Source organism: Mizuhopecten yessoensis, unplaced genomic scaffold, assembly GCF_002113885.1.
Source record: "Mizuhopecten yessoensis strain PY_sf001 unplaced genomic scaffold, ASM211388v2 scaffold11047, whole genome shotgun sequence".
NCBI lineage: Eukaryota > Metazoa > Mollusca > Bivalvia > Pectinida > Pectinidae > Mizuhopecten > Mizuhopecten yessoensis.
In genome coordinates, this window is record NW_018408852.1 from 1,411,359 (window position 1) to 1,427,483 (window position 16,125).

At 36.0% G+C, this 16,125-nt stretch overlaps 1 long non-coding RNA gene across 2 annotated transcripts; it reads right to left on the reverse strand.

The window, feature by feature from the left end:
* Positions 1-216: 216 nt before the first annotated feature.
* Positions 217-15,892, reverse strand: LOC110465028. 2 transcript variants are annotated; one of them, XR_002464571.1, is made up of 3 exons: positions 15,020-15,892; positions 2,575-2,682; positions 217-423 (listed from the first exon to the last, which is right to left on the reverse strand). It is a non-coding gene; the product is annotated as an uncharacterized LOC110465028 (long non-coding RNA). The 2 variants fall into 2 exon arrangements; XR_002464572.1 differs by lacking the exon at positions 15,020-15,892 and adding an exon at positions 7,212-7,309.
* Between the last annotated feature and the right edge of the window lie 233 nt (positions 15,893-16,125).

Genomic DNA, 16,125 nt, shown 5'->3' on the forward strand with positions numbered 1-16,125 from the left:
TTTCTTGACAGCAACATCTGATTTTTCAACCTTCGATGTTGATTTGGTATCAGAGTTTGCTCCGAATATCATGATAGATCGTTCAAGAAAATTAAATTTGTTTTGAATTTTGTTTTAATAAATCTGATAAAATACCTGTTCACACTAACGTTAAACTTGTGGAACACAAACAAGGAATAGTTTAAACATATTTTATTGACAACATATTGACAAAGGGATTAGTCGGTAAGTTTTTCCAACTTATCAATTGACTTCTCCCGTAATAAGAAATAGATATAAAGAGATTGATCAATGCCTTTTTCCAACATCTGTTAGATGTAGCATGTTATACAAAATGTGTTTCACTCCAGCGTTGCGTTGTCTTTCCTCCAATTTTGTCACATGTTTTGATCGTAAACTCCCCAAATTGTCCAAACCATTTTTCTGTAAATAAAATCAAAGACTAAGTAACATTCTGATTGCTAAGATACAAGATAAGATCCAAACAGGCGGCCAACACACATTTAATGTCGTTAAAAACAATACTACATTGTCAATACGCAAGGACGATATCTGAACTAAAAGTCGCTAAATAAAGTATTAAATACTCAAGAAAAACATCCGTAATAACGGGGTTGAAAATAAAATACCACACCATCAAAAAACATGGCCAATAGGAACTGAATGTCGTTACAGTAACTTTCAGTTTGTAATACACAAGGACGAGATAAGAACTGAATGTCGGTATTAAAAGTTTCAGTTTGTTATACACAAGGACGAGATAAGAACTGAATGTCGTTACAAAAAGTTTCAGTTTGTAATACACAAGGACGAGATAAGAACTAAATGGTTTGTAAAACACAAGGACGAGATAAGAACTGAATGTCGTTACTAAAAGTTTCAGTTTGTAATATACAAGGACGAGATAAGAACTGGATGTCGTTACAAAAAAGTTTCAGTTTGTAATACACATGGACGAGATGGGAACTGAATGTCTTACAAAAAGCTTCAGTTTGTAAAACACAAGGACGAGATAGGAACTGAATGTCGTTACAAAAGGTTTCAGTTTGTAATACACAAGGACGAGATGGGAACTGAATGTCGTTACAAAAAGTTTCAGTTTGTAAAACACAAGGACGATATAGGAACTGAATGTCGTTACAAAAAGCTTCAGTTTGTAATACACAAGGACGATATAGGAACTGAATGTCGTTACAGTAACTTTCAGTTTGTAATATACAAGGACGAGATAAGAACTGAATGTCGTTACAAAAAGTTTCAGTTTGTAAAACACAAGGACGAGATAAGAACTGAATGTCTTTACAAAAAGTACCAGTCCGTTATACATGAGCACAAGATGCGAACTAAATGTAACAAAACGGATCATTTCGCGATACACAATGGGGGGATAGCGGGAGTCTGCCATCGACAATTTAGTTCTAGTTTCCTGATCTATTATCTAAGATGGGACATCATGTAATGGCCAAATTACTATAAGCACTTTTTACAAAAATGATTTTAATAGACGAGCTATGCTGTTCTCCTACAGCTCTTTTTATTTCATAACCAACAGAGACAGCTTACTAATAAGTTGAACGATGATCGGGACGACTGCGATTTTCCTATTTGGCGCTTTCCCTTGCTTGTTTGTAACATCCCTAAACGTTTCTAAAGATACACGTTGCCGAAGTCTATGGACAAATTTCATGCTCGACATCATTATCTCATTTTGATATATGCTATTTCGCTGTGTTACAAGAAGGCCTACGATTTGGTTATTCTCATAAAGTGCCGCGTTGTTTTGTTGTCACTGCCGCGTTTTCACTACGGGAACGTGGTATTACTTGAATTTGACTTAGATTTACATGGCGAGTGTCATAGAGAAAGTGGTTTGGTTTGGTTTAGTATTGTTTAACGTCCTATCAACAGCTATGGTCATTTAAGGACGGCCTCCCTTGTGTGCAAGATGCCTGCGTGTAGTGTATGCGTGTGTGAGTTTTGGGAGGCTGCGATATGTTCGTGTGTGTCTCCCTGTGATAGCGCAGAACTGATGCCGACTTTATAGTGCTACCTCACTGAAATATACTGCCGAAGACACCTAGCAGGACACCCCACCCGGTCATATTATACTGACAACGGGCGAACCAGTCGTCCCACTCCTAAATTGCTGAGCGTTAAGCAGGAGTAGAAACTACCATTTTAACAGACTCTGGTATGTCTCGACCGGGGGACAGAACCCTTCCTAACAGGGGCGAATGCTCAACTAAAGGCCAAAAGTGATCCCAAATTTAGTCGCCTCTTACGATCATGCAATGGGGCAGCAGGTACAATTATTGCGCCCTACCTGCAGGGACCACAGAGGAAGTCGAAAACGCTTAACCTATTCCTATATTCATTGTCCCTTTTCCTGGCCTCCATGTAATTCTTTCCTTTGTTTATATTTTTAGCTAGTTGGCTTTGAATTTGAAGTACTATTTTGTAGACACTTCAGTATTCTCGTTTCTTGTTTGTTTTGTACTTACTGCCATAAATGATATAGTGTATGAATATTGAGAATAAAAATTCGACAGATTAGAAGTTGTTTGTATACATTACCTTGACACTCGAGGTTAGCACAGGTGATTCAACTTCACTCCTGCTAAAGAACATCGTACATAACACAAAAAGCAGCTGTAGACAGAATATGGCTCTGGCACTCATCTTCTGGAAAACAAAAGAGAATCAGGAATGCATATATTTATCTATATGTAACTGTTCATATGAAAACTATCAAAATGATATTTTGACGGAAATAAATCGCAGGTTTACAAATCGTTATGAGTGGTCTCTTTAACCATAAAGTCGGCACGACTGACTGTGTCAATGATCACAGAAAAAAAGTAAAATATAGCCTAAACCCTAAATTACATGGTGCATTTGGTCCAAGCTACATAATGTATACACATTGGGTCAGGTCAACTGCTGTACCTGAGGGGAAACGGCTTCTGTTACGTACACAAACATGGTAGCATCCCGAGTTTCAAAGAAATGTTGCAAAGATCTACCGTTCGGAGTTTGGATACGATCATACCGGAATGGCTGTAGTATTTTATTCACTTCACGTTGTGGTCGCGACAGTCAGAGTCCAAGTGTAGGCCCTTTTTAACAACAGTTCTTGAACACGACACCAAATCTACCTGCACACAGATTATGTAGAGTTACAACATCAAACACATAGTTCTAAAGCACACCAAGTGCTGTGCCCGGGCCATCACAGGCCCCACCTTTCCTGGCCGCTCTCTCCAGAGGCTCACATTCTCGAACCTCGAATACCGACTCTACACTCTAGACTCCAAACTCCAAACTCCCAGACTATCTATGAAATTCTCCCCAAGTACTTTTAACAATCTGTACAAAATTAACTATTCATGAGTAGGTACCATCTACTGTACATAAGTAATGAGGCACGTGCAGCAATTTAATCTTCTAAGCTGACTTTCACGACGCATGGCATGTTAATGCTGGAGATTTTTTTTTTATCTCGGCGCAGAAACACAATGAATCAGGCACTACATTTGGCTGTAGACTTGAATCCTTACTGGAAACAGTCGTCGAGAATGGTTCCCTGCATAAGTCAGCTAAAAGGATTTAATGCGACACAAGTTTTGGACTTCCCTGAGTTCTGACAAACTTAAAAGTCAAACTCGTCAATGTATGACACCATAACCAGCTTTGATGAGCTGCTAAGGGAAATCCGGATAGTAGAGAGAGAGCTACACATCTCTTCTACCAACACTACAACAGGGCCTAAACAAAGTAAAAATGGACACCAGCATGTAGTCATTGTTGAATCTGACCAGCAGGTTATTTCTTCAGACAATTTAGAGAAAAAGTTTGATAAGAAACTTAATGATCTTAAGGAAAAACTTAGTTCTCAGATAGAGAATAAGTTAGACAAGATCTTAAACAAACTTGGTTCGAATTCTTCCAGCGAAAAACAAATTTCGGGTCAGAAGTCAGGTCAAGGACACAAGGGATTTAATAAGTCTCGTAACTGGAATAATAAAAAGAGTAAGAAGGATGAAAAAGATCACCCAAACTAAGGCCAGTCTCTGCTAGTGGCCGAGCGGGGGCTGAACATCTGTCAAAAGGCCAAAGTCATGTTAATGATATCCTACATAGACTACTAGGGGTCTCGAATGAAAGTGAAGTTTTGGTTGCAGGTCAAAAGGTCAAGGCATTAATAGACAGTGGTTCTATGATTTCGACCCTTTCAAAGGCATTTTATGAAAGTCTACCTAATAGACCAACCCTTCAGGACTTAGACACTCTTGGATTTAAAATTACAGTGGCCAATGGATCTACTCTGAACTACTTGGGTTATAGTGAGTGTGAAGTCAAGATTCCTTTCATGTCAAAAGTCTTTGATATTCTCATGCTGGTTGTGCCCGATACTGAGTACAATATTACTAGCCTTGCTATATTGGGCACCAATGTTATTCGATTGGTGAAAGACAAAACTCATGAGAATTCAAATATACCTCAGGAGTGGAAGGCTGCGGTTGACAGTGTCTCCTGCTCATACACAGTGAGAATGTTAGGAATAAAAAACCCACCACCATTGCTCCCTATGCCACTGCTGTACTGAATGGTATAGCCCGCGGGTTAGAACCCGATATCACTGATCAAGTCACGGAGAAATTTGGAAATTCTGTTCTCCAGTATACAGTTTGTCCTCGTGTGGTTAAAGTGAAACAAAATTTAACTACAGTTAAAGTACCAGTTAAGCTGTGTAACACCTCAGCTAAACCTATTATTCTTAAATCAAGGTCAATATTTTGTACAGTCAACCAAGTTAAGGTAGTAGATAATCTAGCTTCTGAGCTTCCTACAGTACGAGAGGAAAAGTTATCTTTACCTGAGGAACTTGGTGTACATATAGATCAAACCAATATCACCGAGGAGCAACTGTTACGTGTCCGACAAGTCTTAGGAAATTGGAAACACGCATTTTCCAAAAATCAGTTTGATTTGGTTAAAACTGATCTTGTCAAACATAAGATTGACCTTCTTGACGAACGGCCCTTCAAACAGCTATATCGCAAGAAACTACCTGGCATGTATGAGGAGGTTCGTCAACATGTCAAGGAAATGTTCCAAGCTGGTGTGATGAGATAGTCTAACAGTCCTTTCTCTTTAAATATTGAACTTGTACGAAACAAAGATGGAAGCCTTATATTCTGCATCGACTATCGGGTGCTTAATTTACGTACCAGAAAAGATACATATATGCTCCCTCGCTTTGATGATACGGTTGATACCATAAATGGTTCCCATTATTTTTCAAAGTTAGACTGCGATCAGGTTTTGGAAAGTAGAGGTTGACGAGTCAGATAAGGAGAAAACTGCATTCTCGGTTGGTAACCTGGGACTCTGGGACCCAATAGAATGGGTTTTGGCCTTACTTGTGCTCCAGCTACTTTCCAACGCTTGATGGAAAAGTGCATGGGGGATATGCATTTGAGGGAACGCCTCATCATTTTAGATGAAATTCTCATATTTTCCCGTACCTTTGACGAACACCTGGACAGACTAGAATCAGTACCCGCCAAACTCGTCCAACACGGCTTGAAACTCAAACCATCAAAATGCGAGTTCCTCAAATCCAAAGTTACGTATCTCGGACATGTCGTGTCAGAAGAAGGTATAGCTACCGACCCCGACAAAGTGTCTGCTGTCAAAACTTGGCCAGCATTAGGTGAAGAGCTGCGTCAGTTTTTGTGATTTAACGGATACTATCGGCGGTTTGTAAAAGACTATGCAAAAATAGTCAAACCACTTAACTTTCTTCTACAAGGTCATGACTACACAAAGAAAGCAAGTAGGTCTAGTAAGACAGACTGAAAAGTCTAAAAATGCTAGTGTTGCTAAGTCTAAAAAGTCAAAAAGCGCACAGAAGGTTGAGTGGACATGGGTTGAGGCTCAACAGACAGCGTTTGACACTGTTAAAGAAAGGTTAATGACATTTCTAGTATGACTATTTGTATACTAGTTGAATTTTATTCCAAATTATTGATTTAACTAGAACTCATAATCATGTGCCTTGAATTTATTGATTAAATATTGTTTGAATTGTATTCAGATTCATGGATTCACCATACCTCTGACAGTTGAATTTTAATGCCTATTCAGATCTACTATTCATGTCAAACATGTCAATTGAATGTTGATCGCTTTTCTTGATTTATTACAATGATATTCAAATGATGTATCAATTTGCAGTGTTTGATTGTTTTGATATTCTGGTTTTATTTTCAAATACTTGGCGAGTGCATGTTGAGCATTTCTGTTATATTATCAAGCTAACTTTTTCATGCGATATATATATATCTTTTTTCCCTATGGTGCTAACGAAACAAAAACAGTATCAATACACAGGGACAAACGTCCCACGGTATCAATACACAGGGACAAACGTCCCAAGGTATCAATACATAGGTATAAACATGCCACAGTATCAATACACAAGTACACAAACACCACAGTATCAATACAAAGGTTCAAAAATACCACAGTATCAATACACAGGGACAAACGTCCCAAGGTATCAATACACGGGTTCAAAAATACCACAGTATCAATACACAGGTTCAAAAATACCACAGTATCAATACACAGGGACAAACGTCCCAAGGTATCAATACATAGGTATAAACATACCACAGTATCAATACACAAGTACACAAACACCACAGTATCAATACAAAGGTTCAAAAATACCACAGTATCAATACACAGGTACAAAAATACCACAGTATCAATACACAGGGACAAACATCCCACGGTATCAATACACGGGTTCAAAAATACCACAGTATCAATTCACAGGTACACGAACACCACAGTATCAATACACAGGTTCAAACATACCACAGTATCAATACACAGGTACAAAAATACCACAGTATCAATACACAGGTATAAACATACCATAGTATCAATACACAGGTACACAAATACCACAGTATTAATACACAGGTACACAAATATCAAAGTATCAATACACCGGTACAAAAATACCAGAGTATCATTACACAGGTACACAAATACCACAATATTAATACACAGGTACAAAGGTATTCAATACTATAACTTCACGGAGACAAATTTTCCCACACAGCACAGGGTCAAAAATACCAAGATGTAATTTTGCAGCGTCACACTCCGGACTTAACCATAGTAGCAATACATACCGACTGAATCAGGATTCAACTTCGATAGGAAAACAGCCGCTAGGAACTGACGAGGCACTAAATAAGAACTTACAACAAAACGGTGGATCAGACTTCAGCAGTCGATCTGTAAGTAGAATGTGTGAACTACCAATTGTTCGATGTATTATACAATCAAAATCGATACGGCGTCAACAAGCTGTGTTCAAAAAGAACACGCCCACAAACCGGACGGTTGTTTCAGCGTGTCACTCATTGCATCTGGCTCGTCGATTGGTCAATAAAACGTTTGAGGTCGGTGTCGTCCTTGATTTCAGAAGCAGTGTACAACATTGTATCTTTTTCGGAGACCTGTTGTTTGCGCGCATTGTCAACTTACGATTACGCATACACGTATAGGGAAATATAAAATTTACATTGCATGTACATGTTTCAAACCATGTGTCATGACGTATATGTTTCGGATGTTAATACCTATTGTTATTGTGGGTTTTTTCTTCTTATTATTATTATTTGAGATTTCCATTTCGGATGGAAATACCTATTGTTATTGTTATGATTTTTCTTAAAATTATTAAGGATTTTCATTTCGGATGGAAATACCTATTGATATTGTTATGTTTTTTCTTATTATTATTATTAGGGATTTCCATTTCGGATGGAAATACCTTTTGTTATTGTTATGTTTTTTCTTCTTATTATTATTAGGGATTTCCATTTCGGATGGAAATACCTGTTGATATTATTATGTTTTTTCTTCTTACTATTATTAGGGATTTCCATTTTGGATGGAAATACCTATTGTTATTGTTATGGTTTTTGTTATTATTATTAGGGATTTCCATTTCGGATGGAAATACCAATTGATATTGTTATGTTTTTTTATTAGTAGTATTATTATTATTAGGGATTTCCATTTCGGATGGAAATACCTTTTGTTATTGTGATGTTTTTTCCTCTTTTTATTATTATTATTCTTATTTCCACAGATATTGTAAACACTTTATCTCAAGAACGAACACGTTTATAACGTTCATATTTTGGTATGTGATAACGGACAACGACCTCACGATACCCGAACAAAAGCATGATCGTAACTCCAAAGGTCAAGGTCACGGAAATCCCTAATAATAATAAGAAAAAGAAAAAACATAACAATAACAATAGGTATTTCCATCCGAAATGGAAATCCCTAATAATAATAAGAAGAAGAAAAAACATAACAATAACAATAGGTATTTCCATCCGAAATGGTGAAATTGTGGATAAGTACACAACAAACGAAACATTCAAGTCATGACACATGGTTTGAAACATGTACATGCAATGTAAATTTTACATTTCCATATACGTGTATGCGTAATCGTAAGTTGACAAAGCGCGCAAACAACAGGTCTCCGAAAAAGATACAATGTTGTACACTGCTTCTGAAATCAAGGACGACACCGACCTCAAACGTTCTTTTGACCAATCGACGAGCCAGACACAGTGAGTGAGACGCTAAAACAACCGTTCGGTGTGTAGGCGTGTTCTTTTTGATCACGACTTGTTGACGCCGTAACGATTTTGATTGTATAGGTTCCTACCAAACATGACTCACAGGTTATTACGTAACTTGTTTATCAACTAAAAATTGGCACCAGCTGGCTGTGGTAAGTTTCAACCGGTAATTATTGATTTGAATTATGACGGATTGAGACCTAGATACTCCATTTCACCTTTCACCTAGAAATTATGTTTTATTAACGACCTGCCTTGATGTGGCAACATCTCTCATTTCCTACATCACGATATTTTTATATAAAAACTATCTGTACGATTTTGAAGACAATCATTAACAGAAAATTACGGAGCACATCAAATCAAAAGCAATCTTGATCGAACGTGAATGGACCTAAATTAGCGCACTGAATAAGCATGTTTTTAAAACCCATACAAAATTGTTGGAATTTAATAGGTAAGGTATCATAATGCAAATTTAATTACTGTTATCGACTTATCTCGGATCACGTTTGCTTCTTGTAAATGAATCAGGCTTGTTGGATAATGAATCAAATTAAATACATTTCTCAAATGATGATTGACGATTCTTAGGTTTCGAGACAAACCTCTAACCGACGGAAAAGCTTGACGTCTTATGTGGCAACTATTTATCATTGTGTTGTTTGCTAAAGGGCGGGAATATCTTGCAGCATGAGACGAAAGTGTTGTGTTACTTACAGATTTATCATCTGAGTTAATTAGCTCTGGAGTGTAGAGAGATGTTACGATTGTCCAATACCTTCTGAAATATCTGTCATCTAACGCAGGGAATATAGCCCTGAAGAAGATCGGAAGTACAATAAACCAGCCATGACAGACCATGCTTACACACACAACCACATCTTAGACTGGCACAACTCTAAAGTGCCTGAAAGGGAGGACAAAAGAAAAGTCAGGAAAATCAAAGTATCCGTCTGGGTTAGGTTGGAGGGTGAATGGATGAACAGAGACGAGTGGCGACTAGCTGTGACATCTTTATGATCCCATTTTAACATCCACTAAGGGATGGAATGGGTAGACACATTACCCGTCCTCTGACTGTCTGCAGTATTAGAGTTGTTTTTGTTTCCTAGTTCTGATAACATTGTAGTTACCATATGTTGTACAAAACATGACCGTTTGTCTACATCATTTACTAAAACGATACCAACTGTCGATTTTTTGTTTTTTTACAATTTTGTTTTATTATTGCTACAATATATTGTTCTTGAATAAAAAAAAAAGCAAAAGCAAAATATGTATACCTGATTTATCATCACTACACAAACATTACATATAATTTGAAAACAGTTATCATTGTGCAAACTATTTATTAATAGACCAATTCATTATTGCATATATCGTGCCTTTAATCCAATAAAAAGTAATAAATGTCGATCTTATCATTCGATACATTAACTTCTCTTTCAATGATTAAATATCAATTAAATATCAATGCATCACTATCACTATCACTACCATCATCAAGGTGAATAGCTTTACTGTGTCTGCGAAAGTGATGACCCTATAGCAAATCGAGAAAACAAATGACGTAGAAATTAGATTATATTTGAGTTTTGCTCACATCATTACATGCTTTTCTTTAAACATCTGTTTATCAGTTGATCACTGACTAAATCACGGACAGGTCAGTGATAGTCCCACCCTATGCATGATCCCAAATGTTCCTGAAAATCACTTTACAGAATTGATAGCATAGTGTTGCTAATTAATCATTATACTTTTATGTTAGCCGGCTAATACCAGTGACCAGCAAGTATAAATAATATCAGATCAACAGACAAAAAAAACCCCGTTTATTTCGAAAAATCTCAAAATCTGATTTTAATGAATCAGGATGATGTCATCTTTAACATCTACTACACTATCTAACAAGTATCATTAACGACCAAGGATGTACCTGGAACTCATACTTAGCTAAGGATGTAGTGTACCTTAAACGTGTAAAATTAGATCAGATTTGATTAGACACTAGATGTTTAGTATAACTAGTATAGCTTTTGAAGACATGATCTGAAATGGAACATAATGATGATATACCGTCACTGTTTGTGTACTTATTATCCATGTTATCTACATAAAATAGTTATTGATTTAATGTGTTTGTCAGATGAGATGCTAATGTGGTATCATATTTCCTTTGTCAAAATACTCCCATCTGTCAAAACAGTAGGTCAATGCCAAACAAAATACTCAAATCTGTCAAATCTACTTCATATATATACATTAACAAGCCTGTTTCCCTAATGTAACGTTAAACCGAAGTACATTTAATTATGACGTCGCCGTTTGTAACGTCGATTTTGATTGGCTTATGAAGCAGCGTAATAATTTGTAAGAGAAAAGAGTCCACCAATAAAAGTGGATTCCCACAGGGAATGTGTATAGTGGATTAAATTATAAGGATTAACTTGAATATATTTTTCATGTTATGGAGCTATAACACAGAAAAACGGAGTGTACTCTCATCATAAACCGCTTTGCGGTTTATTTAGAGTACTCTCCGTTTTTTGTGTGTTATATCTCCATAACATGAGAACTATGTTGAAGTTAATCCTTAATAAACACCAGATATATTTTACCGGTTTAAGATTAATATGTTATAGCAAACAGAAAACTAACGTTATGGCTAAGAGTGTCTTCGTAGAATATTCGATAGGTAGCAACTTACCTGACAATTGCCTTAACTAGATATTAACATTTTATATATTATTCAATGAAGGAAGGGATACAATTGACACTTAAATCTCTCTCTCTCTCTCTCTCTCTCTCTCTCTCTCTCTCTCTCCAGAAGATGACGTTATACATCTGTAACCGAATTGTTGGCATTTAAACATGCATTAAAATGTACATTTTCATGCCTTTGGACAATTATTGAGTGACAAGAGTGCAACATGTGAGGGTTTTAGGCATGAACAGAATATTCTGAATGATAAAAGTAATGCCATTAATATTCGAAGAACAAGTTCAAGTATGAACATTGCACCTCTCTAATTTTAATTCAGCTTTTTTTAGCACAGTTTATGCACAGTTTCGGGGTTTTTTTCTGCGCATGCTCGGAAAAAGTTTAACTTCTTATCGCGGGTAAAGTCGAAGCGATGCAGTATACATAGTCTTGGTTTTTCTGTGTATTTTATTCATTTTTCACTAATTGTGTAGGGTTATACTGTATCAGCGACGTGGGTGAGTTTTTTGACTGCTAGTAGAACCATGGGTACGTGAAAAGGTACTGAGTCACCTGCAGATTAACTTAGAGTTAAGAGCTGTTTACAGGCGAGGCTTAACAGGCGAGGCAACGACAAGGAAATATTAGCGACACCAATATCGTATTTATGTAAGCAAGAACTCGGTAAGGTATGCTACATAGCGACGTTATTGTGACTGAGTTGTACGGTAAATGTTTATAATCAGTATGCTATCTGAGTGGTTTTGTTGATGGTAATCATATCATTATTTTAGCACGGTTCGTCGTATATAGGCAGCCGTGATAAACTTCCGTAAAAGTGGCAAATCTTAATCTTGTTTTTTAACCATTCCGAAATGTACACGACCTTCGTATAGAAAGAGGCAGATATGAGAAATAATCTCGAAATGAAAGACTATATACGATATAGAGGACGAATTACATCTTATTCTTGTTTGTCAGAGAATTAAGAACACAATACATTGAAAGTTATTACAGAAATAGACCTTCTATATTTAAATTAGTGAACTCTCATTCAGTTAAAAAAAGGAGAAACTGAATAATTTTTCCAATGTTTTTATTGCTGCTTCACAATTGAAATCAAATGAATAATTACATGTATATTGTCCATTCACCACAATATGTCTGTATTGCTGTGTATAACACACTCAATTTTGTAAACAAACATTTTTAATTGTAGCAAGTTCATTTTTGCAGTACAAGCTTATCATGGTCAATATGAAACAATAATAGGCAACAAAGTTGAAGATTATTCCTAATTGGTATTTTTTTTAGATTTAGTGTAAATGAAGCATATTTGATTTTTGACCCCGAGAAGGTGCAAAAAAACACTGAAAATACTAAAGGGACAGAAAAAGAAGCACACGAATTTTCCATTTTTGTGACTGTTTTAGGAGAAAAACACGGTTTTTTTTATCCATAATAAAATTCAAAAAAAATAATTCAAAGGAGATGTTTTTTATATCAAGCGTTAAGTCTATAAAGAATGGTTAAGAAATGAGTATTTGTTTACATAACAAATATCGCTATGTTGAGTTAAAATAATATCTTCCTTCATTCAAAGGTGAAAACATTGATATATATATGAAATTGTTCCAAACCCAAAACATCACCTAACATCACATATTGTGTTAAATTGGTAGCTTTGACCGATCATAGCTCAGAAAAATAACAGTTTAATTAAGAAAAAATTCGACTTCTCAGAGGATAGTTTGCCATTAATTGAAAAAAATATTTCAATTCCTACTCAAGTCGGACACAATGCAACTACCAAATGTAACTTGTTTCATTTGCCGATGAATTTGAACAGATTAACATTGCCTCTGCGTATGAATTTTTTAAAGGGAGATAACTATTGACATGTTTAAACAAAGAAGATACCACTTGATGAGATTTTGCACTTTTATTGAAGCAACACAAAAAAATTGTTTAAACAACCAAAAACGATCAATCAGCAAAATGTTACCAGCTCTCGGTTACAAGTCAAGTGACAAGTCATGTACTGCCCTAGAAACTCTCCATCCAGCTACCCATTCTGCTTGTTTGTCATGTATCAACCCCCGGTACAAAACGAAAAACGTAGATCGATATGGTCCCGTCGTATATGAAATGCAGTCGAACAACCAACCGCCGTATCAAATTGTTTTGTACTTTAAAGCCACGTCTGGTTTCCTGTCTAATTCGACATTCAAATGCCGCAGCTTTACATTCTAGGAGATGTAGAACCTCGAAATTTAGCAGCTCTCCACTTCGAGCTGCCGTAGACTCGAAGCTGAGCCTGCGCACCGCGTCTAGACTTTATTCTTCCGCGATGACGAGTCAGACAATTTGATATCTTATAAATTCATTAACAAAAATTGAATATGTCATTTAAAAGTATGGATTTTGTGTTTTTTTCTTGGTTCTTTGTCGTTAGGCTTCATAATAACCTATTCAAAATTCTTACAATGACCAAATGAAACCGCTTGCTGGTCAAGGACATGGTTGTCTAGACGTAACAGTTCTGTGTTTGTCTTTGCACTTCCTACATCCAATGTGACGTCAACTAAGGGTAAATAAATGCATATGACATTATTCAAATTCAGTCCATTTCTAAACATTAAGTAGATTGTTCGACATTAACAGAAATATGCCAACACTGTACATTTGTGTGGAATGGAACAAACACACGGCTGCAACGGGAAGGTCTTCTGAAGCGTTCGTTATGACTGGATGGGTTCCTCTGTTGCTAAATACAGCGATCCTTTCCAGTCCTGTTAAGTCTCATGCGAAGCTATTTAGATGGAAAAGTTTGCGGCAAAGAACCCCATCCAACAATTGATTTGGAGGTGCAGCTGCTCTACGTGTTATATTAACCATGGAAAATTAAGCTTACAAACATATTTCCAATATTTTTTTTCTTACCGCAAACAAGCGACATTTCAGGATACTCGATATTGCGGTTTTCTAGGTTGAAGTTCAAGATACAATAATTTTAAAGATATTAACTCAAGAAAATCACGTATATGTTTGACTCGCTAATTCAAAATTAGACTTTATAGCTCGAAATATCGAGATACTAACCCCATATATTAGGTCAGGTTAACAAGTAATAATCTAAGATTCGACTTCGCTCAGACGAAATTTGTTAAAAGTCAAAAAAATAATATTTAAGTTTGCATATTTTGTTTTCCTATTCACAAATACCAATACTTAATTACTTCACTGAAAAGAATACGCATGGAATGAAATAGAATATATTTGACAGTGCCATGAAAAGAAAAGTACTAAATACGTTGATAAGTCCTCGCGAAAGCAACATATACATATGGATTGTTTGTCAGACGTAATAGTGTGCAGCTGTCGATGTTCATTATATAATGAACCTCGAAGTATACATATATTATAGAGAATATCTATATTACATTAGTATCCATTTTTATCAATCGTCAATATTAAAGTAATATGCTGCACTTTTTCATAATACATTGGTTTACGTTTGAGTTATCTGCCTTAATGGTTTGAGTCATTCCCTTTTCATCTGACACTCATCATTTGAGTTTGCTTCCTACCGGACCTACTGTATCTAAGCGTTCAGACTCACCTTAGCAATTCTGTATACATGTTACTTCTAAAGGCTTCGTCCACCTACCACTCTATGTTAAAATAGACATTGGTAACAAAACATTGCACGTTGATTAATTAATTAATCAATAAGACACGACTACCAAGGTTATAAAGGACATGTAAGGACACGTCAAACTAAGTTATAAACGACCTGCCTACACCACATACAAAACATGAATCCTTAAATAGTTTGTTCGAAAATTGAAACGTAGCCGTGTTATTTTCAATTAATCTGATGTTGTCTATTGCGAATTCTGAGAAATTGATCTGGTATTGAATAAGAACATACGTATTTTGTCAACATGTATAACGCTTACACAAATATGCGTGTACCGGTCATGTGATTTCTAACACACAGGTAGTGCCCGCGTTAATCTCATATAAGTGTAGGTGTAGCGACCTCAGCGCTTTATATACACTGTAGCAAACATAGCAGCATTGTAATATGAATGGTATAGTAGGTTTCATTTGGAATGAAGATTTATTTCTAGTCAAATAGTATTTATCCTTATATACGTTATAATTGTAATGGTTAAGCACTACATTGATGTAATATATGATATCCGTACTGTATTTATAATTCATCTTTAATCATTACATTTGACGAAATACAATGTGTTCATATATACATATTATGTTATGCTAATTTCCCATGATAACATTTCACTAATGTCAACATAAAGGGATTGAATGGCGTTTTTTAAATGTTCATGCCGGTATGAACGCAAATCGGTTACATCCATATTAAACATGAAGCCCTTTGCTGATTGGTCGTTTTTGGTTATTTGTGTTGCTTCAATAAAAATATGAAATCTATCAAGTGGTATCTTTGTATAAACATGTCAATAGTTATCTCTCTTCGCAAAATCATACGCACAGGCAAAATGCTAATCTGGTCAAATTCATCGGCAAATGAAACAGGTTACATTAGGTGGTTGTATTGAGTCCAACTTGAGTAGGAATTGAAATATTCTCAAATGAAACGCAATTCTGCTGGTAATGTTCATATGGTAGGCTGTAGCGCAAAAGTAAATATAACGTTTTGTATTCGACATTCCGAGTTCGTTTGTCGCGTTACTGAAT